This window comes from Sceloporus occidentalis, unplaced genomic scaffold (assembly GCF_023333645.1).
Source record: "Sceloporus occidentalis isolate IW3139 unplaced genomic scaffold, rSceOcc1.0.p SCAF_7, whole genome shotgun sequence".
Taxonomy (NCBI): domain Eukaryota; kingdom Metazoa; phylum Chordata; class Lepidosauria; order Squamata; family Phrynosomatidae; genus Sceloporus; species Sceloporus occidentalis.
In genome coordinates this window covers 82,558,837-82,583,725 of record NW_028316987.1, presented here as the reverse complement: position 1 = coordinate 82,583,725, position 24,889 = coordinate 82,558,837, and positions in this window count along the sequence as shown.

Genomic DNA, 24,889 nt, shown 5'->3' with positions numbered 1-24,889 from the left:
GAAACGTGCACAAAACGTTTGGACAATGGGCACCATCAAATAACCAAAAATGCTCCTTATATAGCCCTAAGGGCATTCAGCTCTCTAACTAATGCAAGCCAAGGGCACTACATTAGACCCTGTGTTTAGATCTACAGCAGTGCTGTTATTCCAAGGCAAAAGGGTTAATGGGGAATATTGTATAATGTCAAGTCACAAATTGACACAGAAGTCCGCCAAGAACATTCTTTAGATAAAAGCATCAGAAAGAGGTCTTAATATTTCCATTTGCATTTCAGAAATGAGGTTTTTAGTCATGGCACAAGCCAATTTTCGGAGTCACCCAAGCACAGCAGTAGATACAACACGACCCTTCTAATGTTCAAGCAATTTTGGCCATGGGAGGGAGGAGAGAATGTAGTTTCATATTATTTCTTTTAAAAAAGAAAAGACAAGAGTTTCTTACAAGAACAGATGGATCTGAAATAGGAATCAGATTGATGGGGTGTAGAAATGTTTTATAATATATATTTAAATGGGAGTGGGAGAGACAACTCCCATATGTATATTTGTGACTTGATGAAGAATGAAGGTATTGCCATGAAACACCACAGGTAGAACTCTCATATTAGAGTACAGTCAGCCATCCACATTTACAACTTTGACTATTGCAGATTTGATTATTTGCTGATTCGATTAATACATTCTCTGTAGGAATCTCTAAGCCCTTCAGCCTGACCCTCTGGTCAACCTCCACTGAAAGTTGATCACAGAGTCATGATGGAGGACCTAGAGATTCCTAGAGAGAACACTTCTCTAGGCATTTGTGGATCCTCCAGCACTATCTATTCTGGTGGAGGTTGACTATGGAGGATCTACAGATTCCTAGTCAGGTATTCCTCTCAGGTTAAAAAAAATAGTAGATCATCCAGCACTATCTATTCTGGTGGAGGTTGACCAGGTTTCTCTCCAGTAAAAGAAAAAGAAAAAAAATCAAGGGAGTCCTACACTCCAACTCCAGAGAATGTGAAGAACCCACTGTATACTGTTCACATGGCTGGCTCTAACCTTGGGCAGAGTGAAGTGAATGCCTAGGGGACAAATGCATGGGGTTGGCAGCCAGGTGTTGAAAAAGACAGCTGTGTATCCTCAGGAGTGTGGCTAAAGGGATGAAATGAGAACATTGCCATTCCCCAAAAGAATCCTGTTCTTTGAATGTGATTGTCCTTCAGTCTCTAGATTTCTAGTATAGTGAGACATTGAACTTGCTCACCACTGGAACTCTTACATTTGCTGTATTCACATTCCTTTGGTAACAGTATTCAAACAAACAAATTATTTTCCTTCTAAAGGGTATTGTTCAATGAGGACACAATTTTCTCTCTTTTGAATAATCACTGAGTTAGCATGAGATTGTACCATGCATTTTGGTGAGGAACTCAGCTTCAAAAATGAGCCAGAAACCTCAGATCAAGGGGTTTCTGAAAAACCAGCCATGTCAGTTGCTTCTAGATCATTGAGAGTTCGGTCCAAGGGGGGTGTATCTCTTGAGGGAGGACCCTCTCCAAGCCCAAGAACATCGGAGGATAAAAGCACAAGCTGCCCATCTACATAAAAGAACTCCTCTTTTTCCTCCTCCTCTGAATAGGACCTTTCCTCAGAATGCCTAAAGTTGCACTGTGGGTGGGACTCAGGGAATAGGAATGTAATTCTTCACTTATTTTCTTCTTGAAAGATGTAGCAATTTATTTTTTGCAATATTCTTCCTGCTGTGAGAAAGTCTTTGAAAACCATACAGGTCCCCCCCCCCCATTCTTTTTAATTAAAATTATATAAAAAAATAACATGTCATTGTTGTTTTCAAGTTATCACCATATTTCATACACAAGGGGAAAAAAATCAAATAAAGACAAATATTTCCCAATTAACTTCCGACCATCTAGAAGTTGATAAATCTCACATATTCCTAGTTACATTTCATTCTCTCTTCTCTCGCCATGTTTTTTCTACTTCTTTATCTGTTCTGTTCATCAAATATATATTTAATCTCTCTCTTTTTTCTATCAGTTGCATATATACCTTAATGTCAATATTTCTGTATTATTCCATATATTTATCAGTTTAACTCAATATTTTTCCTTTCCATTTTTTTCTTGTCCTTAATATGCCAGTCTATTATATATGTATGTGTGTGTGTGTGTTCTGTCTTAATATTCCTCAAAATTTAAAACATATGTTTAACCCCATTTCTTTTTTTCAAAATTCTGTTACTTTTGATTTGAGACCCCTAAAGTGAAAGTTTTTGTAGAACCTCTATATCACTTTAGGGGTCTCAAATGATGGAATCAATACAAAACTATCTAACTGTTAAATCTAGTTAAACCTATTTTTGTACTGGCTTGCTGGTCTGCATTGACACTTTTACAAAATCATTTTAGGTCTTTGCTCATCAAGATTCAAGGGTAACTAGAAAGCCAGAAAATGTCTTTCCATTAGTCATGCACTGAGCTCCTTCTTACACAACCAGGGTGTTAAAAAGATCTTGCTGCACATTTTTCCTTGTATACCGATTTGCAAAATTATTAGCATTCAATAGATAAGCTGAGAGTTTCCAGCAGCCCACAACCATTGTGCTGCTTCGGCAGGAATTAAATGTTATCCATCAAAGGCAGCGGCATATGAAACTCGTTTGTGGAATTCCAACAAGAAACTATACTGGCTCCCAGCAGAAAGCATGGAGAGGAGGACTGCCCACATAGTCAATCAATATTTGCACACAAAAACAGGCCTTTGCTAAACTAGAGCAATTCATCTTTCACTGAAAAGCCAATTGTTCTGACAATTTTTGCTGAACTGTCCTCCTTGGTTTGCTCATTCTTTCTTGTTCTGGTCTGTGAGATGATACCATTCCCCATCTCTTGATACCCCAACCAGCAGCTACCTGCAATGCTACAGCAAAGGACAAAAATTGTTGCCAGCATGGTGCTGGAATCAAGGGATCAGCAGGACAGGGCAGTTTCCCCACTGCATTAGCTAATTTGTAGCCACTATCTTAGGGTTATTTCCATGTTGCAATACCCTGAAGGTACCAGATCCCAAAGGAATATTGCTGACATTTCCAGCAGTAACAGAGAGATATGCTTCAGCCAAAGATGCACATGCACTTGTGCAAGGACATTGCAGAAGCAGCTCAATATCACAGGAATGGTTTCAGATAGCCTTCCCCCTCCCTCCTTCTTTCTTTCTATACTGTATGTGTTTCTGTGCACGTGCATGAGGGTTGGGGGGTTGTTTTGCTGTGCTTGATACTACTTTGAGTCAGACATTTCCCAACAACCTATGTTTCCACTTTACATGAACCAGCGATGAAATCTCCAACAGCACATTTGTGATCTCCCAATTTTATTTCCATGGCAACTGGTTGCTGTCACAGAGATAGAACCCTGGAGCCTGTAGGCCTGGAGCGATAGGATCAGCAATTTTACTCCATCCACTGAATCCCAACCTGGCAATGAGACTTCAGCAGCGATGAGAGAGACCAGCATAAGAAGCTGGGTGCTAATCAAGTTTCCTTGTAAGGAAAGTGCGAATAATGAACTCCAATCATCTGGAGCTAATGAACACTTCTTTTACAATGTCCTTCAAAATGATTTGGGGGGGGGGGGGAATCCATGTGCAAGAAATTGCTTGTGGATGTAAATTTACCTTATCAAAATGCTCATGTAGGAAAGGGGTAAAAAAATAAATAAATCAGCAATCTCATACTCGCCAACATTTCCCAGATGAAAACTGGGACATATACGGCTAAAGAACATCAGACTGTGATCAGTGGCAACCATTATTATTAAGGAAGAATGCACATGACAGAAGAAGCTACAGTTGTTTGCTTTTGTGTGAATCTACAAGGAAGGGTAAGATTTGCTTTTCTCCTCTTCTCTCGCCCCACTAGGTTAATTTAATGCAAACTACTTTTATACTCAAACTGAGTTTGCAGCAATTGAAGTAAGTTGAGGACAAAGGGGGAAAGAAAGAAATCTTTGGGGAAGGCCTTTGTCCCACCGTCTTCACAAGCATGTTTGGTGGGAACACAAGAGAGGATCTTCTTGATAGTTGCTCCCAGGCTCTAAAACATTCTATCTAAGGAGGTTAAATTGCTTCAAACCTCATTGTCTTTTGGTAGGCAGTTTAAAAAAAAAAAAGAATATATATTTATATAATTCTTCCTGTCATCTGGAAAATACCCATTTATAAGAAAAGAGCTTTGAAAAGTGTGTGTTACTGTTCTGATTTTGTGCCTTTTAATGGTTTTTAATTTTATAAACTGTGGCAGGATACAGACCGTCAATTTGGGGCGGGCTGCAGCCGCCCCTTTGCACCACGTATTGGGGCCAGGGCAGCCACAGCGGCAGCCCAAATGCCCCAATATGGCACTTTTTGGGACCAGGGAGGAGCACCAAAATGCCACTCCTCCCTGGTCCTGAAAAGGGGTGTCCTTGGGGCTTCATGCCCCAGGACACCCTGGGAGCCGCAGCCAGGGGAGAAAGGGGATGCTTAGTCCCTTTCGCCCTGGCCCCGTTCCCGCAGCAATCTAGTTGCTGCGGACATGAGGCACCCTCCAGGAAGGAGCTCAGTTTTGGAGCTCCTTCCGGCGCCACTGAAAGGGCGGCACAAGTGCTCTGCGGTGGTGCCAGGACGTGACGGCCACGCCGTGCCATTTGGACATGACGCGGCCATCACATAAAAATGGCGGCGCCCATGTACACGTACTAGGGTTAGGGAGCGTCTAAAAGGATGCTCCCGGGCAACCCTAGTACGTTGCCAGGACGTACTAAAAGGCCCATCTGTACAGGGCCTGTGGTAACAATAACTTTCTGTTTGTTTCAATCTATCTGTATTTTTATCTACATCTGCTTTAATTTCTGTAAGCCTTCCTGGTTAAGTAAATATAACAACAGTCTACTTGGGGGGGGGGGGGGGAGCCAAAAGGATCGGCTAGAAACAATAAAGGCAGGACTTTTCCCATTGCTCTCATCATCTGCTGTCTGAAGTGGTCACCCCACTCTGTCCCATGGTAAGGCCTATGCACGTTTACTCCTGAGCAAAACAAAACCTGTACAAAGCCCTGTATTGTCATACTGTCCTTCCCCTATAGAGTTCAGGGGAGAAAATAATCCCTTTCTGAGCTCCTTATCTAGTCTCTTGTGTTATTGTAGAATAGAATTGGAGGACATAACATGGAGGGGAGAACCTCTCTCTACTTCTTCCCTGCCACTTGGCCAGAACTTTGAAAAGTTACCTTGGGGAATTCTGAGAGCTGTAGCCCACAAAGAACCTTGATTGATATGATTACTTCCTTTGATTGTGATCTGAACATTGTATTCCTGTTGATGCACCCTAGGATTGCCTTGGCTTTTTTTGGCCACCGTATTACACTGTAGACTGCTGTTTAACTTGTGGACTTCTGAAACTTTTATATTGTGATCAAACCAGGTATCACCCATCTTTTTTCTTCTTCTTTAATCTTTTTTTTAATGTTGAAATTCATTTTGTTAATTTTGGCTGGCCCACCTCTCTATATAATAAGGTCATTATAAATTATGATCCCTGTCCTCTGGAGTATTGGTGTCCACTCCAAATCTGATGTCATCTGCAAATTTGATAAGCATTCCCTCTATTCCCTCCTTCAAGTTACTTGTAAAAATATTGAAAAACACTAGACCCAGAATCCTGTGACGTTCCATTGTCACTTCTGTCTAGGATTCCTTTCACTTGTGGTTCTGTGGCTGTAACCAGGTCTGGTTTAGAATATAGGTGCACATTATTTACAATTGTTTAAAAACTGTACACTGAACTGGGTAAATATCACAAGAGTCGGCACCACCACTAGGAAAGGCTGGCTTCAGGGCAGGGGGAAGACTGCTGCAAACTTGTTAGGTAGTGAACTAAGTCATTTGTCTCTTACCAGTAAAAAAAAAAAAGTCTGGCCAGGAGTTTAATATCTCCAGGAGCAGCTGTGTTGGTTGTGCAGCAAAATACAACAAAATGCAAAATCCACATGCAGTGATACCTTTATTGCACCCACTCCAAAGCTTAAAATACATACATAATGTATTTTATGCTTTGGCGTTGTTCCCATAAAGCAATAGCTGCTTGTAGATTTTGCATTTTATTGTATTTTGCCAAGACTTTGAGGCTCTGTCAAACACACCATACCCTGCAACATTTCATAGATGAAAATTAAGACACATGTGACCAAGCAATGTTAGACTGTGGTCAAGATGGCAAAATAAAAATATTCTGCAAGCAACTTATAGAGCTACTTTTTCGAAAATACCATGATGGCAAAAGTTATTCATAAGGAAGAATACACAAATCAGGAGAGACAGTAGCAGTTTGGTTTTGCCTGAATCTACAAGGAGGGGAAATAATTTGCCCCTTCTTTTCTCTCCACACCCCCCCCCCCCCGCCGTCCAGTTAACTGAGTGGGACAGTCCCTGGGAAATCAGGATGGTTGGACAGCATAACATATCTCTCAGGCAGTGGATGTGATAAAAATGCTACTTTATGTAGGTAAGATAAGTCTTACTAAAGAGTCAATAACTGGAAGGCTAAATGCTGAGTTAGCCAGTCGTTATCCACAGATGAAATCCTTATGCCAGTCAAACTAATGGTTCACTGAGTTCAGTTGGGTGTAACACAGGATAGGAGCATGTAACTTGGCATTCTGTTGACTCTTAAGATTAGCCCAATATTTACAGCTTGTAAAACCACTGAGTCACTAAACCTGTCAAAGAATGATCCTGTGTTTTTAAGCCCATAGGTAGGAACCTCATGTTTTACAGAGTAACAGCATCCCAGATATTGAGTCTATTAAACTCTTGAGCCAACCTATAGAATCTGATAACAGATATGCTATGACATTATTGTGTTCCTTCATTGATCTTTTACACCTCTGTTTTTACAATAGGTGTTTTTCCTGTTTATATATATTTTTGCACTGTTTGTACTATATTGGGGGGAAAGGAGAAATAAAAGGATAAAAGTACCACAAATCTGCATGAGTACTATTTTCCTTAACAGGGATTCTTGTTGCAAACGTTGGCAACAGGTAAGAGTAGCTTGACCATCTAGATCAGTGGTTCCCAACCTGTGGGTCGGGACCCCTTTGGGGGCTGAATGACCCTTTCACAGGGGTCGCCGAAGACAACTGGAAAACACATATTTGCATGTGGCAATGAAAATAATTGTATGGTTGGGGGTCACCACAACATGAGGAACTGTATTAAAGGGTCACGGCATTAGGAAGGTTGATAACCACTGATCTAGATGCTAACAAAAGATCAATGTTAATCCCAACTACATCAGACCCACTGAAATGAATGGGACTTAGATAAATTTTTCCAACAAATCTGATTCATTTTAATAGGTCTCCGTTATTTAGGACTAACATTGGATTTACTCCATTCCTTTAAGCAGCTGGGGAGCAACTGAGCTGCATCCAGAATGTGGAATAATCCCCCTGATTAAAATACATTTAAGCTTTCCAACTTCCCATGTGTTGCTGATCTATCAAAAATCCAGTTTCTCTAGTCTTCCTGGTAGTGAAGTATTTTCAGATTTAGCACTGGCTCCCACTCATTCTGATAGAGGTTGGGTCTGCTTCAACAGCAAGCAGTATTAAAAAGAAACATCCTTCCAGTCTGGATTGGGACTTTGCCTTGACCAAAAAATATCTTTAAGAGAGGAGTGAGACTTATGAGGGCTTCCAGATGTAATCATGCTGCAACTCCCAGAAGCCCTAGCCAGCAGACCCAATGGTGAAGAATATGAGAGACTTTATCACACAAGGCTAGCCAAGTGAAATTGTAGCAGGATAGTAGAGTTTGTGGCCGTAACTTATCACATGATGGCATATTTGTCTTGGAGCTACTTTCATCTTCCTTCCATTCCTGGAGCACGCCTTTTCATTGATGGACAAAATCCATCAATGCCTCTAAATCCACTACTTTTCCACTATTAATTCATGTGTGATAAGTTCCTTCTGCTGCAGTTCCAACACGAAGATGGTCACATGGTCTGAGTGGCCATGATTGTGCTCCTATCCCTCTCCCTCTCACTGTTCCCAATCAGGCTTTCTTTCTTTCTTTTGTATAAAAATATTATTGTAAGCTGCCCCCAAGATTGTATGATATAGGATAAGATATAAATATTTTAGATAGTTAGGTAGGTAGTTGCTGCTGGTAGCTGATACTCCAACAGCACTAGTTTCTCAGCTGGAAAAGCACTAAGATGACCAGGGAAGTACTTGTACTTCCTTTGATGCATTGCTACTCATAAGGCTCTGGTGTCATAATTAGGATGTTGAGCACTTGCTTCATTGTTAAATCAGACAGCATACTGAGCTGGCAGCCTCTCAGAGAAAAGGCACATGCCTAGTTTTATCAATGATTTATTTACAATCAATAACACCCTGACAAGAGAAGTGCTCTTCCTTGCTCATGTGGAAATAAAGATTCACAATAGGAGATATATAGATAAATATTCTTTCAATGCAAACAATAATGAAATGGTTTGGGAAAGTTATTGTTTTTGTTGCAGGCAAGAAAAAAGAAAAAGTGGCTTTCCTCCCTGCAAGGCATCACACAAGGTGTTTTTTCTCTCTAACACTCCAGGAATGGAGTCTAAAGGTAGCTGCGTTACAGACTTACATCAGTCTCATAACACTTTAAACTGTTGTGGCTCTATCTGACAGTGGACCCTTGTTATCTGCTGCGGTTTCGTTCCAGGACCCCCAGCAGATGCTCAAGTCCAACTGAATAAATGACATAGTAAAATGTTGTTCCTTAGGATGGCAATGGCAAAACTGCTTTGAAGAAACTTGAGAAGAAAACCCTGTGGTAGGTTTGCCTTAGGGTTGCCATAGGTCAGAAATGTTTTGAAGGTAAACAACATATACACTATATAATATGGCAAAATCAAAGTTTGATTTTTGGATTTTTTTTAAGTGTTCAAGCTGTGGATGGTTGAATCCGTGAATGCACAATCTGTGGACATGGAGGCCCAACTGTAAATATATTGGGCTGAATCTACACAGGCTAAATAATGTGTCCTTACCTCAATAACAGCCCCGTTGGAGCACACAAAGTTCTTCTCCTTCCAGTGTGAAAACACTTCTTTGCAATGCCTGAAGGTTTTTAAGGCTTTTTAAACAAAACAAAACAATTCCAGTTTATTCCACTTTTTTTGAGAAGACCACCCCTTACCCCAAACTGGGATCAAGGTGGAATCAGGGAATTGGAATCGTGGTCCAGGTTGATGGGTGGTCAGGTGGTCACCTGTGTCACTTGATCATTCCCATCATGGAAGTATAGTTCCTTTGTTTTGTATTGGTGTTTGAAAAAGGTGATGCCATGGACAATCAAAATGAAGGGAAAAGAAATGTGCAAAATATGCACATGTATTGTGGGAATAATTTAAAAAAAACAAACCCAACCCCACAGCTGATAGTAGTGATGTGACCAGACATAAACTGATATGGGGAACAAATACATGAAGCAGAAATGCCCCTTGCATCAAAATGGCTATGTAATGGTGGTACTATGGGTGATTTCCAGGTGTGTGTAAGACAGTAAAGAGGTCAAACAACCAAGGACACTATGCAGTGGAGCTAGGATACAACCTGCATGTTGACTAAAACCTCATCTTACGAAAGATGAAACAAATGCTACTCACTAAATCTATTCTACAAGGATGAAAGTTGGCATCACCATCCACATGAATTCTACAGGCTCCTTCACAAGTCAGCTCCAGTTGATGGTTAGCTATAATGTCATTTGAAAGTCTGCAAGAAATGACAAGAGTCCTTCAGCATAAGTCCCTGTTAAAAGAAAAAAAAATTGCAGCCAAATTCCCAGCAACATAAAAGAGCTCCATTCTCATGCAGCTGTTTGAAAAGAAGGTTTAATTAGCAAATGCTGATAACATTTACAGCTTCCAAAGAACTTCAAAGGCTATCAAGGAAATCAGGAGACTTCTGAATGAGAGAATTTGACTCAAAGCATTCTATAACGTTTCCAAACCTGAAAGCATTATTTTCTCCCTCCCGCTTCAGACGCCTAATTTAGATTATATACCAGAAGCCTGTAATAAACCTCCCACAAAGAAATAATAGTACTTAGTACTACTGTGGGCTATTCAGCTCTCCTTTTAAATGCTGCACTTGGTCCTCTGCCAGAAATAAAGCAAACAAATGAAGGTAAATGCTAAGATCAAGACACATTTTTAAAAAGACCGAGAGAAAGAGAGAGAAGGAATGGACAAAGTGCATTTTTGAGGTCACAATTGCCCTCAAGCTGCTTATATAGACTTGAAACCCTCTTCACACTGCTCTTTTGCAGACAAATAAATAAACAAACTGGTTAAATGGTCTGTCTTGGAAGTTTCTAGGACCACAGCATCATTGTTTGAATAGGTTGAGGGGGTCCCTTTGCAGTATTTAACATTTAAAAAGAAGCAGAAGCAACAACAGGAAGCATCCATTGGAATACAGAGTAGAAACGAGAGACACATCTTGTGATGCTTAACAAATGGTTGGTCCCTGTCCTCAAACATTTTGCAAGATAAAAATGGGGACATGTGAACAAACCAATGTTGATACAAATACAGGAAGAGCCCCACTGAATCAGACCAAAGGCCTTTCCGTTTAGTCCAGCCTTCTGTTCTCACCAGTTAAATATGAGTAGAATATGAATACATGTCTGTATGTGCCTTCAAGTCACCTTTCAAGTAGAGTAACAGAATTATAGAGTTGGCAGAGACCACAAGGGCCATCTAATCCAGTGATTTCAAAACTTTGGTTCTCCAGGTGTTTTGGAATTCAGCTCCCAGAAGCTCCAGTCAGCTTGGGCAACAGTCAGAAATTCTGGGAGCTGAAGTCCAAAACATCTGGAGGACCAAAGTTTGGGAATCACCACTGATCTAATCCAATTGCTAACTATACAGGAAGACACAATCAAAGCACTCTTGACAAATGGTCATATGGCCTTTGTTTAAAATTTTCAAAGAAGGATTCCATTACACTCTGGGGCAGTGTGTCAGACAGCTCTTACTATCAAAAAGTTTTTCCTAATGTTTATGTGGAATCTGTTTTCCTGTAGTTTGAATCCATTGCTCTGTGTCCTTGTCTCTGGAGCAGTAGAAAACAAGCTTACTCCATCTTCAGTAATGACATTCCTTCAAGTACTTAACCATGGTTATCATGTCACTTCCATATCACAACCACAACAACAACAACAAATAATAATAATTTATTTGTATCCCACCCAATCAACGAGGAATCCAGGCAGCTAACAACAGTGGAAGTACAATAAAGTAGCTTCTCTTCCATAGGCTAAATATACCCAGCTCCCTAAGCCCTACAATTTTGGTTGCCCTCCTCTCTACATACTTGTCAATATTCTTTTTGAATTGTGGTGTCTAGAACTGTATACAGTATTCCAGGTGAGATCCGTCTAAAGCCAAATACAGTGGCACTATTACTTCCCTCGATCTTGACACTACATCATATTGACTTATGGTGACTCCATGAATTTCACAGAGTTTTCATGGCAAGGAATACTCACAGGTGATTTGCCAAATCTGAAATACCAGCCTACAGCATCTGATAATCATTTGAGTACCGACCAGAGTTGATCCTTCCAAGATGAGATGGAATCTGATGCCTTTGGGGTATTTTACTAGTATTTTGCAAGTGATAATAAAAGGCAAAAATCAAGGATGGCTTTGTATCTATTTCATTAAAGTTAATGAACTGAAGCACTCCATCTGGTAGACTGCAGTGGATTTAGTTAAGAGAGTAACTTTTACAACAACATAGGTTTAATGTCTTATTATAAATCAGGAATGGAATTCAGTTTCCTCACTGAAATTGTTGTCCTCTCTGTTGTAAGTAAAACTGAGGAACTGTTTTGATACAGTTTGAATCTTTTTGGACTTTCAGGTTTACTGCATATAGTGCAACAAGAGGGAGAACAATCAAATAATGGCTGACATTCTGTTGGTTAGCCCCAACTAGAGTAGACCTATTCAATCAATAGTGAGTCAAGATGTAGCTAAATCCCATTGATTAAATGTGTCTATTCTAGTCTGTGCTAACAGCAGGATTTAAGCAAATGTCTCAGGTGTCAGGGATTAAAGAAAAAGCAGGTCAAAAATGCAACAAGAATGATGAATGAATTGGGATATTTCCAGAGGTCACTTCCAATCAGACAAATGGTGCTCCCCATGGTACTTGGTTTCAAGTGCCAAAAACTCACCATGATGTGTGATCATAATTTGTTTTCTTCTCAGATGATCAAAATCTAGATAGATTAGAAGGAACCCGATGTTGTGTTTTAGGTCTTCCTCCTCCTCTTCTTCTTCCTCTTCTTCCTGCTTCCTCCTTCTCCCCTGCATACTTGCACATTCTGTTTGCTCTTTTCTGTGCCTGCCATACACTACACTGCTCCAGCTAGTCAGTCAAATTGCTCTTTGCTTCTTGAATCCTCCCCTGCCACAACTGGCAGGCTCACAATTCATGCTTCTTGGTTCTCCCACCAGCTGTTATGAAACTGCAAAGGCAGATTTCTGCATCTCCTTAGCCTTTTCTGGTAGCTCAGATCACAAGGATCAGGCAATCATTGTAGCAAACAACAAGGCAAGGTTGAATCAAAGTGTTATGTCTTATAGGTATATACAGAAGACATATTCAATTCCTTACAAGTGCATGCCCAACTCATAGCAATGTGTGCTCAGATAACAAGGTGATATAAGACATGTGATGCCTTACCAGCAATGTTAATTATAAACTGTATTCCTAGAGGATGAAAAGTCTATGTTCCACCCAAAGGGGAGGGTGTATATGTCTGTCTACAATTTTGTTCAATTTAATACAATAGCCTAAAAGATTATTAAACTGCCTGTTCATTCTCCTATGTTAATACTCTTCAGATTTCAAGGCCGAAGAGTGTTTTAATGGGGTGTTGGTGCTAAATCTGCCTGTTTGGACTATACTGTTGATCATGAGCTGGGAACCCAGGCAAACAGAAGCTGATGAGAGGGGCCTCCAAACAGATACAAGTTATCTGACAATGGGAGCCACACACCACCATTCACAAGCATGAGAGCTGAAAAATCTACATTTCAAGTTACTGAGGAGGCATCTACACTGCAGAATTAATTCAGTCTTAACACTGCTTTGACTGCCATAGCTCAGTGCTATGAAATTTTGGATTTGTAGTTTTGTAAGAATTAGATTTCTGGTGCCACAACAAACTACAAATCAAAGGATTCCATAGGGTGGAGCCATGGCAGTTAAAGCACTGTCAAACTTCAACAATTCTGCATTGTGGCAGCAGCCTGAGAGTCACTAATGGCCCCTTAAGTGTTTTAGTCAGTGTGAAAAACTGCATAGTGTTTAACATATGTATGAAAATAATCCACTTTTTAAGAAAAGCGCAGAAAAATATGTACACATTTTAAAATGGAAACTGCTTTCCCCCAGATCTCACTGTACTGTACCAACCTGAGCACTGAGGTGGATATCTGAAGAGTATCAGCTAACTTACATTTTGCAGTTTTACAAATGCCTAAGCATTAATCCAAGATATGCAGATCTGTAAGAACCACTGATTCTGAGATTGATCTTTTCTGTTCTGGTAAATCTATCTAATAATGGGGAATCTTAAAATCCAAGGAAGCATCCAAGAGAGATGTTTCCTGATAAGTCTATTAACAGGAGAAGATGACATTGTGTTAATAGCGGCCCTGAGAGTCATCCTAAGCGAAGAAACTTAGCATGCTTGCTGGTTTCGTATGGGTCATTCCCCTCCATTTCTTTTCTTTTGAGGGAAAAAAGACTTGAGAAGGTTGAACTGAAAACTTGGCAAAGAAGACTGAAGCTGAAATAACTTGTTTTTTTGGCCAGCTCTGTTACCATGGCTCAAATATAGATGCTTCTTACACAACATATCAAGCAAAACAAGTGGCTCTAATAACATCACACTCATGTCATTTGGGCTTTGAGCTGAGTTGGACTCACAAAATAATTTTATATTGTACCGAGGGCAAATTAGAACACATCTCTTTTTAGCATTCTTCCTGTAAGCAAGCTTTTGGATGTTCTTTCTTCCTTGCCATGTTTATTAAAAAGAATACTTTTCCTACTATGGAGATCTGAATTGCTCATCTAAAAACTTTCCAAGAAGAAAAGCTTACTTCAGAGTTATTTTCAGAATGAACTTTTCCTCTCTGGCAGGTATGCGACATCTAAACTTAGTCAGAGTTGGTACATAGGATGACATAATATTTTGACAGCTGACATGCAGTAGCTGTCAATATTTGACAGTATATATGATAGCTGACTTGCAATGGAATCTAGTAAATTTTCTGTTAACTGCTTTCATTCCACCAATCAAAACAGAGGAATTTTGAACACTGGTGTCAAATCTGAATGGCAGCACTTAACCATTTCTGAAATCAGGTTTCGAGATTAAAATCTGACTTTGGAAATCTGAGTATTTAATGGTGGGACATGTGAGTTTTCTGAATTAAATTTCCACATTAGCATGAGATAGTGGGTTGAAGTGCTAGATTTAGGGATGTGCGAATCACACAGTGACTGAGTTTCTGTATGAAATTGCATAGCATACTACATTATGACATAGCAAACAGAGTGGGAGAGATCCGAGAAGAATCTGGCTATGTCCCTGTAACCAGATGCAGAATGAGTACATCATCCATTGAGAATCACTAGTGTCCTCCAATGATGTAAGTGGATGGTGTAATCTTTCTTTATCTGGCTATGCGGACATAGCCAGATGCACTTTCAACCAACTCTAACTTTCCACCAGCCATGGAATGACAATGAGATGCTACAGAGACACAACAGTAAGTTAGGTGTGTATGTGTGTGGGGGGGGGGCATTTGATCATTGCAGACGGAAGAGGAGAGTACAAACAACAACTACTACAAGCCTCCAAAGGCATGCACAGGTATAAGGTGGACTTAGGCCTGTGTACCCCACTAACAGGATGCCATAGTCTGTCCATTTGTGCTTTCAAAGACAGGTTGTGATGCCCTTAAAATGATCTAAACTACCATTAAAATTTACCCTCTCATCTATGTTTTTATAAGAATCTCAAAAATATTTTCTTTTCTATGGCATTTTTACAAATGGGTTTTCATTAGGCAGCTGATGGTTTTAGCTGTAATTGTTTATTGGATTTTAGTATTTGATAGGGTTGGCTGTTTGTATTATTATTGCTGGTTCTTATTCACAGTTGTTTTGTTTTTTAAAAATACTGGTATTTGTATTTGATGCTGGTTACTGGAAGTTGCCTCAGAAGGGTTTTTGACACTTAAAGGTGGCTTATATTATTATAAAATAACAGTCCACGGCATAAAACAGTCAGTTAATCATATACCAGAAATACTGCCCACACAAATTCATAATCTTGCAAAAGCCTTGGTAAATTAAAAATCAAATTAATAGGTGTCTTTAATTGAGTCATTTGGCAAGATGCCCCGAGAAGAGTAGTCCATACTGCACCCTGTGAACCATCTACTGTAGTTATGAAGGTGGAGGCACAAAGCTGGTTTATATACCAGGAACTGATCCTCTAGAGATTCTGATTCCTATCTAGGTCTCAAGTAGATTTTCTCCAAGGAAGTATGGTTGCATCCATACCTCTCTCTGTGGATTGCATAAAGCTTCAATCAAATTTGGGCCATTGCTGGAGCAAAATTGCAAGCTCCTTACAATTCAATGAGTTTAGCCTGCTCTTCGGTGGCAGCCTCCCTTGGAACCTACCAACAATACTGTAGCCTATCTCTTAGCACACTCTGGTCTAAATCCTGGCCAAGATTATACATCAGATCCACAACTGTGTAAACATAGTTATGAATGCCCTAAGGTTTTGACCCCCCCCCCCCCCGAGAACAAACCTTAATCTTTAGAACCCTCAAGATTAAGGTATGTTCCAAACATCATCACATGCAATGGAGATCTGTGGTGTGGTTGAATGGGGCAACTCAGAATGATGTGGGTAGATTCCCTCCCATCCCAAGACACAGTCTGATGAGCCTCATTCCATCCTTTGATTGTCAGGGATAGTGGTGACAAGTTGGTGGGAAGGGGCTAACCACATCATTCTGAAGACTTAAGCCTCCCTTAAATTTAAGGTGGGCTCCAGGGGGTATTTGCAATCATACAACATTTGTTGTTAACTTTCATCAAGTTGATTCTGACCTTTGGTGACCCTATGAATGGGAGATCTCCAAGCTGGAGGCACAGGGCTGTGGCTTCCATGTTTGAGTCTATCCATCTATAATGCAGTCTTCGTTTTTTCCTACTGCTTTCTGTCCTACCAAGTATTATTCTCTTTTTTAGTGAGTCATGTCTTTTCATGATGTTTCCAAAATACAGCCTCCGTTTAGTCATCTTGGCTTCTAGAGAGAGTTCAGCCTTGATTTGCTTTGGGACACATTTGCTTGTCTTTTTGCAGTCCACAATATCTGTACAATTCTTTTCCTGCACCACATTTCAAAAGAGTTAATACCATTGGTGAATACAGAGCAGTTACATATCTATAACTCATTGTTACAAATCCGTATCTGCAGCCTGATTTTTAATCCCAACTAGAGTAGAACCATTGAACTGTATTATTTCTATGGTGCAGATACACTCCTAATTTCTGGAGCAACAGCTTTATCTTCTTCATGACTTCCCTTCAAATATCCAAAGATGGCTATCATATTACCTCACAGTCATCTCTTCCCCATCATTCAGATGCCCATAAAAAGCTCATAAATTTTGGAGAGTGATGAAAAGGAAATGGGGGAAGTGGCTCCATAGAAACACACTGGAAGACAGTTTTGGGAATTAGAGAAAATGGGTTGAATCATTTCAAGGAGAGAAAACCCTGGGGGAACTGAGGGTGATGGAGATGGATGAGTGAAGGTCACAAGACTGATTCAGTTTAGAGATAAAACACACAAAGAAAAGAAGGAGCAAAGCAATGGAGAACTTTGAAATAATGACAAAAAGCTTGTGCAGGATCTTGGAGCAAAAAGGAAGGTATTTGAGGTGTGAAGTCATATGGGTCAGGAGAGCAAAATAGCTGAATAGTTGTTTTTAAAAAAACAGTGCTGAATGGATTTGAATGGCCCAAGGTGAAATCAGAAAAGGTGAAAAATGGCTTTCTGTCTCTTTCATACTGAGAACCAGCATGGCATAGTAGCTTGAGTGTTGGGCAGTGACTCTGGAGACTAGGGTCTGATTCCTCGCTTGCCATCTAACCCAGTGGGTGACCTTGGGCAAGTCACATACTCTCAGCCTCATGGGAAGGCAATGGCAAACCTCCTCTGAACAAATCTTGCCAAGAAAACTACATGATAAGTTCACTTTAGTATTGCCATAAGATCGAAACAACTTGAAGGCACACAACAACAGTGGACCAGAGTGAAACTTTCACCTTTAGCGTCTGACACTGGGAAATACCTCCCCATCCATTACTGGCTGTTGCTTCCCTCCAGGCTGGGAAAAAGTGCAGGGAAGCCTAGGAAAAAGAAGAATCCAGACTGATGATGAAGATGATGGCTTAGCACAGCAAACACCAGTGTCACAGCCAGCAAATCTCTCCCTCAATCCAATATGCATGCATGTCCATGTGAATCCCTAAATGTCCATGTGAATTCCTCTAAAATAGAGGGAACCTGCTTGAGACCTAGATTTTCGATTTGGCATTGATCTGGCTTTGACAAACAGAGTAGTAAAGGTGGGACTGAAGCTAAGTGTGCTTGCCATGGAGGTGGGAGCACCAATTGTTGTGCCAATGTCTAATGATAAACATGTTTTTGAGGGTTATTATGTAACCACATAAGGCTATATATCCATGTCACGTTCCATTCATCTAAAATTCTTCAGTGGAATAAATTTTCATTTTACAAATATTTGCTTCAATAAGAGCGTTTTGGGTTGGCATTCTTACGTTTGTTCACTTCTCTCTTTTTTTTTTTTTTTAAAAAAAAAAGGAAGAACAAAGAAAAAAGAAAACAGAACAAACAGAATTCCCAGTTATGCAAGTCATATATCTGAAGAAGCATTATAGAAGGAGATGGCAGATATACAAGGTAAGGGAATAGAGGAGAGTCAAGACACTGTAAATTATGGCTTACAGTAAGTGTGTATATACACTGTTACTATAAAAGTTATAGCAGTGATTTATTTTTAGCTTGTTGTCCCATCTTTCCTCAAACAGTTCAGTTGTTAATCTAATACAGGCTCTGACTCATTTCATTTCCCCCAGATCCATTGCCCTGGTCACCCATGGGTCTCAAGTGGATTTTGTTTTTGTTTTTTGTGAAAACTGCACAAAACAGAATATTTCCTTAGGATAAAAGCCAGTGGGGAGTGTGGGATAAAATGCTGGACCTCTGATCTGGATTCAAATTTCTTTTCAACTTTATTCAACTACATTGAGCCTTGTGGTTATTTCTCAGCCTGATCTACTTCTCTTAAAGGAAGCAGGACTGAATATAAAACGTGCTGATTTTCAAACGGCTGTCAATCATGAATTCCGAAGCATCAGCGCACAAGCCATCTGCCAGATATAAGTCACAAATCATATTTGCAGGAGTCATTTTGAAAGAGACATTTCAGCCTTGTAAATTCAGTCGTTGTGAGTTTGCCCAACTCCAATGGCAGTATCATTTCTTTGGTGTATGTGTATGTGCTTTCAAGTTGCCAGTCGACTTATGGAGACCCCATGAATTTTATAGAATTTTCTTAGGCAAGGAATACTCAAGAGGTGGTTTTGCCAGTTCCTTCTTCTGATGGCATGCAGCACCTGATATTCATTAGTTGTCTCCCATCCAAGTACTAACCAGGACTGAACCTGCTTAGCTTCCAAGATCAGATAGGATCTGGTGCTATATAGGGCTTAACAGATCATAAGCAGAAATTTGACTATGAGCTGTGGTGTGCATTACAAGGGAGAGGACAGACTCCTTCTTTGGACCTTTTATTGGGCAGAAAGAGCACAAACCTTCCATTATTATTATTATTATTATTAAGCTTTATTTATAAAGCGCTGTAAATTTACACAGCGCTGTACATACAATCTTTTTAATTGGACGGTTCCCTGCCCTCGGGCTTACAATCTAAAAAGACATGACACAAAAGGAGAAGGGAAAGATGGTGGGGAGGGGGCCTCTCTAGTAGGATAATACATATAAAATACATAGCAATACAGGAAGTGATTCAATAAAACAGACAACAAAAGAACATCAAATAGAAGGACAGCTTGAAATATAAACTTCTGTTTGAATGTAACCTTGTTATTAGAGTTACCTTATTTGGCTTAATAGTGGCAGTTTGACACAGTTTTAACTGCCATAGCTCTATCCTATGGAATCCTGGGATTTGTAGTTTGTTATGGCACCAGCTATTACCAGCACAAAATAGTAGTTTGAGCATCTGACTACAACTCTAGTGAGGCAATAGAAATTTGGCTTAGAATTCTCAGTGCTCCTCCCCAAACTTCAGATCCCAGGATTCTCTGGGATGTTGCCATGGCAGTTAAAATGGGATCATAGCACTACAGTTGTGCAGTGTGAACTGCCCCTGGTCATGCTGGTCATGGTGGCTAACAATGCAGAAGTATTTTGATCTTAAGGAAAACAAAGAGAATGAAATACTACTAGTTGTTAAGAAGATACAATTTTTTTTTCAAATTAAATGACATCTTTTTGAGCATTATTCCCTCCCCCCCCCCCGAAAAAGGGGAAATCAGACCAATATGTAATGCAAATACTATTGCTATTGCTAATATGAATATGATAAAAGTAACAAAAGGTGTAAGGAGCAATTTGGTTTATTAGAATGTGATGCTGAAGATTGGCAGATGGGCAATAGGAACGTACAACAGATATCTGAGTCTGTTATCTCTGCTAATATAAGCTTTGCCCCCCTCCCCTGCATACTATTAAAGAACAAAAGGGAGAAGAAGGGAGGGGGGAAATGAGCTACTTCTTCAGCAACTTATAAAATACACTGAAGAAGAATCCTTGCCCTTGACAAATGGAACATGCCTATTGGCACTCAGCATTCACAAATTCAAGGCCAGGAATACAGAACTGAAAGTGAAACAAGGCAACTTTGAAAGGGACCTTGACTTAACAGGAGAAGCCTGCCCATAAATGTCAGTGGACAATCTAAAGAATAAATTGAAAAGCAACTGCACATGCAGGGATATAAATGCAAGGAAACAGTAATGAAATCACTGGCAAGGTTTCCCTTAGCTTTGCATGTTCAGTCCTGCTTACCACATCATAAAACAAAACAAAAAAGGAAACAGATTTCCTTTTAAAAAAGAGAGGAGGGGGGAGAGAAAGATATAGTGAGTGTGGGAGCACTGATCCTGAAAATAAAATTCACAAGCCATGAGGACAAGAGGTTGGAAAACTGGGTTTCAAAAAAGAGGTCAAATTGAAGAGGTAGCGTACACGGAAGAATGGCCTTCCATTCTCTTGCCCAAAACTTGAGAAAGTGACTTTGGAGACTATTTGGATGCATGACCATTTTTTGCCCCTCGCCCCTGGGAGTTGTCTCTTTCACCCTGCACAATTATAGCACACTCTAACTGCCATGGCTGCATGGAATCCTGGGGTTTGTAGTTTGGATACTGGGGCTCTCTGCCAGAGAATTCTAAATAGCCCGTAAAACTATAAATCCCATGAGTCCATGATATGGGGCCTTGACAGTTAAAGTGCTATAACTGAGTTGTGTGAAATATTTGTTGTTGCTGTGTGCTTTCAAGTCATTTCTGAGTTATGATGACCCTAGGGCAAACCTATCATGGGGTTTCAATGGCAAGATTTATTCAGCAAAGGTTTACCATCACCTTCCCTGAGGTTGAGAGTATGTGACTTGCCCAAGGTGGCCCAGTGGGTTTCATTGCCGGGCTGGGAATCCCTGGGGACATATAAATCCAGGGAGCGTCTGTTCAACAAGGCAGTCATGCTTTGACTGCTTTCTCCTCCACCTTTTCCTGTGAAATTCTGTTTGATCTGATTGTTAATGCATTGTTAGTCATTGTTGCTTGCACTCAGCAATTTATGTTACCTTGTTACAACTTTGGAAGTGTGGCATAAGGGCAAGATTCAGTCAAAAGGGGAAAGCTGGGTTTGAATGCATCATTCCCTGTGGAGCCTCATCTGGAGAGGTTTGTCCAACTTGGAGATGGGACCTTCTCACCCTCAGATGGCATTCAATCATACAGTGGCTCTATACCCAAGAGCCTTCTCAGTTGTTATAAATCCATGGTGCCTCCTGCGTTGTGCCAAGAGACCAGAGTTTTGAATGCACTGGGTCATCCAACTGCTGGATTAGACAACTTATGCCAAGCCAGCCTATATAAACTTCACTATATTTACATATTTTCTTCCATCCCAGAGTGAGTGTGTGTTTGTGGCAATTGGGAATCTCCTTGGTGCATTAACTCCTAGGACAGTAACAATATGCAGCTCTACATGTAGGTGCTATGTGGCCCTGATGTAAGATCTTGGCCATGGTGTGGATTTCATTAACTACAGGAAAAGAGATCCCATCTAAACATTAGAAAGAACTCGACAATAAGGGCTGATCAATAATGGAATACACTGCCACAGAGTGGAGTGGAATGAAGTCTCCTTCTTTGGAGGTTTTTCAGCAGAGGCTTAAAGGACATCTTTTGGGAGTGCTTTGATTGTGTCTGCCAACTCTATGATTCTATGTTGTGATAAAGATCAGTGCTTTTAAGAAAACTTTAAAAATGGATAAGTAAGCTAGAAACCTCTTAGATGTCTTGGAGTATATCACCCATTAGTTTTGGTTAGAAGTGCCAATAGACAGATTGTATATAGTGCAGGGCATGTGGGGAGCACCAGATAATGCTGTGATGGGTTTTGGGAACCCAACCGTGTGCCAATAAATCCCAGTTGTTGGAGGACAAGAGCAGAAAAGAGTGTTTCCTTTGTGTCTTTGCTTGTAGACTTCCTGGACACTTCTGTGAGGAGCAGGATGTTAGATTAGATGTTCTGATCCACCCGAGCAGTTATGTTCTTTAGAAGGGATGGGCAACTGACTTTCCAAATTTTTTGAGGGGGTGACTACAGCTCACATGATTACTGAACATTTGCTACCCTCGGTAGGGCTCATAGGAATTGCAGTCTAACAACCCCTATAAGCACAGAGTAGGCATCTAGGTGGACAGCTGGATCCAACTAGAAATCGACAGGACTTTAGTAAGGAAGTCACAACTTGTGGAAGTCCCATTGCTTTTGATGGGCCTATATTGGTCATGAATTCCTCACTGAAGTCCTATTGATTTTAATGGACCTGTTCTAAGTGTGAGGACCTAAATATCTTGAATGCATCCAATCTTATCTGATCTTGAAAGCTAAGCAGAGTCAGCCCTGATTAGTAATTGGATGGGAGACCATCAAGGAATACTGGTTTGTAGATGATATTTTAGAACAGAGCAAACCACCTATGAGTATTCTTTGCCTAAGAAACCCCCATGAAATTCATGATGTCAGCAAAAGTGCACAGGCGACTTGACAGCAATTATATATACATTCCAAGTGTAAGAAAGTGTGGAACCAAACCAGAGCATTGGCTAGAAAGCCAGAAACAATAATACGGAATGGGTATTAACATCGGACCAAGTAGCTGCTAACATTCTTTCAAGCTTTCACAACTGTAGATCTGATAGGAGAGAATTTGTCACCACTTTTTTTTTTAATGAGGGTGACTTGTTTTCAGAGGGCTCCAGTGAAAAGAACATGCATGTATCACAGTGCTTTGCTTCCATTTCCTACTCTCTGGAACATCCTGCAAGTCTATTGTTTAAAAGAAAAAAAAATCACTCTTGACAAAATGTTCCAATAATGTTCTGAGAGGAAGATAAAACTCACTGACACAGAAAAAAAGGGTGTCGTGCAAATAAAAGGAACGCTTCAGTCCTAGCAATAGAGCAAACTAATCAGTGTCTAATGCTGTGGTTCAGAAACATCTTGTGAAAGGAAAGCGACGGTGACAGCAAAGAGATGGATTCATGAAGCGCTAATTGCCATAAGATTCTGTAATGCTAAAAATACCACATGGGTACAAATGACTTTCCATTGAATATCCAGAGAGCAGTTGCAAAATATTAGATTCATGTTAAATGATGGAAGGGGCAGTGTCTCCCCTATCCCAAAAGCAAGAATTATTTGATCCTTCCTGCCATAATAATTCTTGAGAAAATTCCCCTTTGTAGCATTCATCATTTCAAAAAGGGGGCTTTGATTGCCCTTCAGAAGGTTTTATTACATAAAAACTAGAGACTGCCAAAATACACATGTTATCTACCCACATAAAAAAGGATAGCATCTTTTTTTTCTGTTATAACATCAGGCTATTTTGGTCTGTAGGGAGGGGAGATCCAAAAAGGCACAACAAATCATCATTGCCATTATTAGTATTAATGAAAAGGCCATAAAAATATTGAGCAGACTAATGCAAAGATTAATCATTTCATCTCAGACTTCACTGTTCTCTTGCTAATTCTGACACTTGTCTAATAATTAATGTTTGATGAAACCAGAAAAAAAATAATCAATCATCTAAAGACCAGACCATTTGCCTCATACTAGTACCATTGCAGCACATTTTGTAACCTCAGCTGCTGGTTCTTGTCATTGTCCTTCTTCCTCATCTTCAGCTGTGTCCACATGGGTCAAATACCATCTCCTCCCCTTGTCCCCAAGGCAATCAGTTCAGATGACACAGGGCCCAGAAGACATCTGGCCAGTTCAGCACCAAACTTGTTCGATACCACCCTCAAAACATCTTTTCATCACATTTTGCTCCAAATATTTTAGAATAATCCAAAGTCCTTTGTAGCTATACCCAGTGGCTATTTGCAACTTGGGGGCTGAACAGACCGCCCCTTTGGAACAGCCTGCTGTCACCCCTTTCAGCACCAGATTGGGGCCACAGCAACTACATGCCACATCCCCAATCTGGCATTTCTGCAGTGCAAAAAGAAGCCGTAAAAAGCAGCTCCCTTTTGTGCCTTTGCCTCCAACGCATCATCTTCTGGTACTCCTTTTGGCGCAGTGTCATCTGGACACAGTTCCAAAGGAGCGCTGTGATGCCACCCGCAGTACGGTTGGGTGTACAGCATGACAGCAGCATCAGTGCAGTGTTGGGGTGTCCGTTGTGTGGATGCCATGCTCCCACTCTGCCCTGAAGCTGGCTTACAATGCTGGTCTGTACAGTCTCTTGCTGTTTGCTGCTTCCAAACAGGTGAAAGTTGCATGCTTTGCAGCCAGAACAAGAAGTCCAGTCATGTGGTTGATGCTGGGTGCCTCCTTCTGACCTCTGAGCAAGTGACTCATGCCAGTGGTGATGGCACCAGGTGGCACAGTGGAACACACAAGTTAACAGCTACTAGCATCTATTAGAGGACATCACTGCATCTTCAAGGCCTGGGTATTCCAGGCTGCTCCCAGAGTATTCTCACCCAGACATACACCACCTTCATTGCCCTAACAAGAACACAAAGTGGGTTCTGCTCAATTGGAATAAAGGTCTTTCTCAGACACAACAACCAAATCAGTGAATAGGGATAGCCATGGGGTGACATGATGGAATACTGGTTTAGACAGGATTAGCACATCAAATCCACCACCAAAATATCAATGTAGGATAAGAAGCAACAGCAGAACATGCCTGTAGTCTACAGATACTGATGTTTCCCACTGATGGAGCTTCTTCTTTAGCCATGTCCCTTGTATAATGGCCATGAGTCAGCTTGCCATTTAAAATTCCCACAGTTCTCCAGATGTG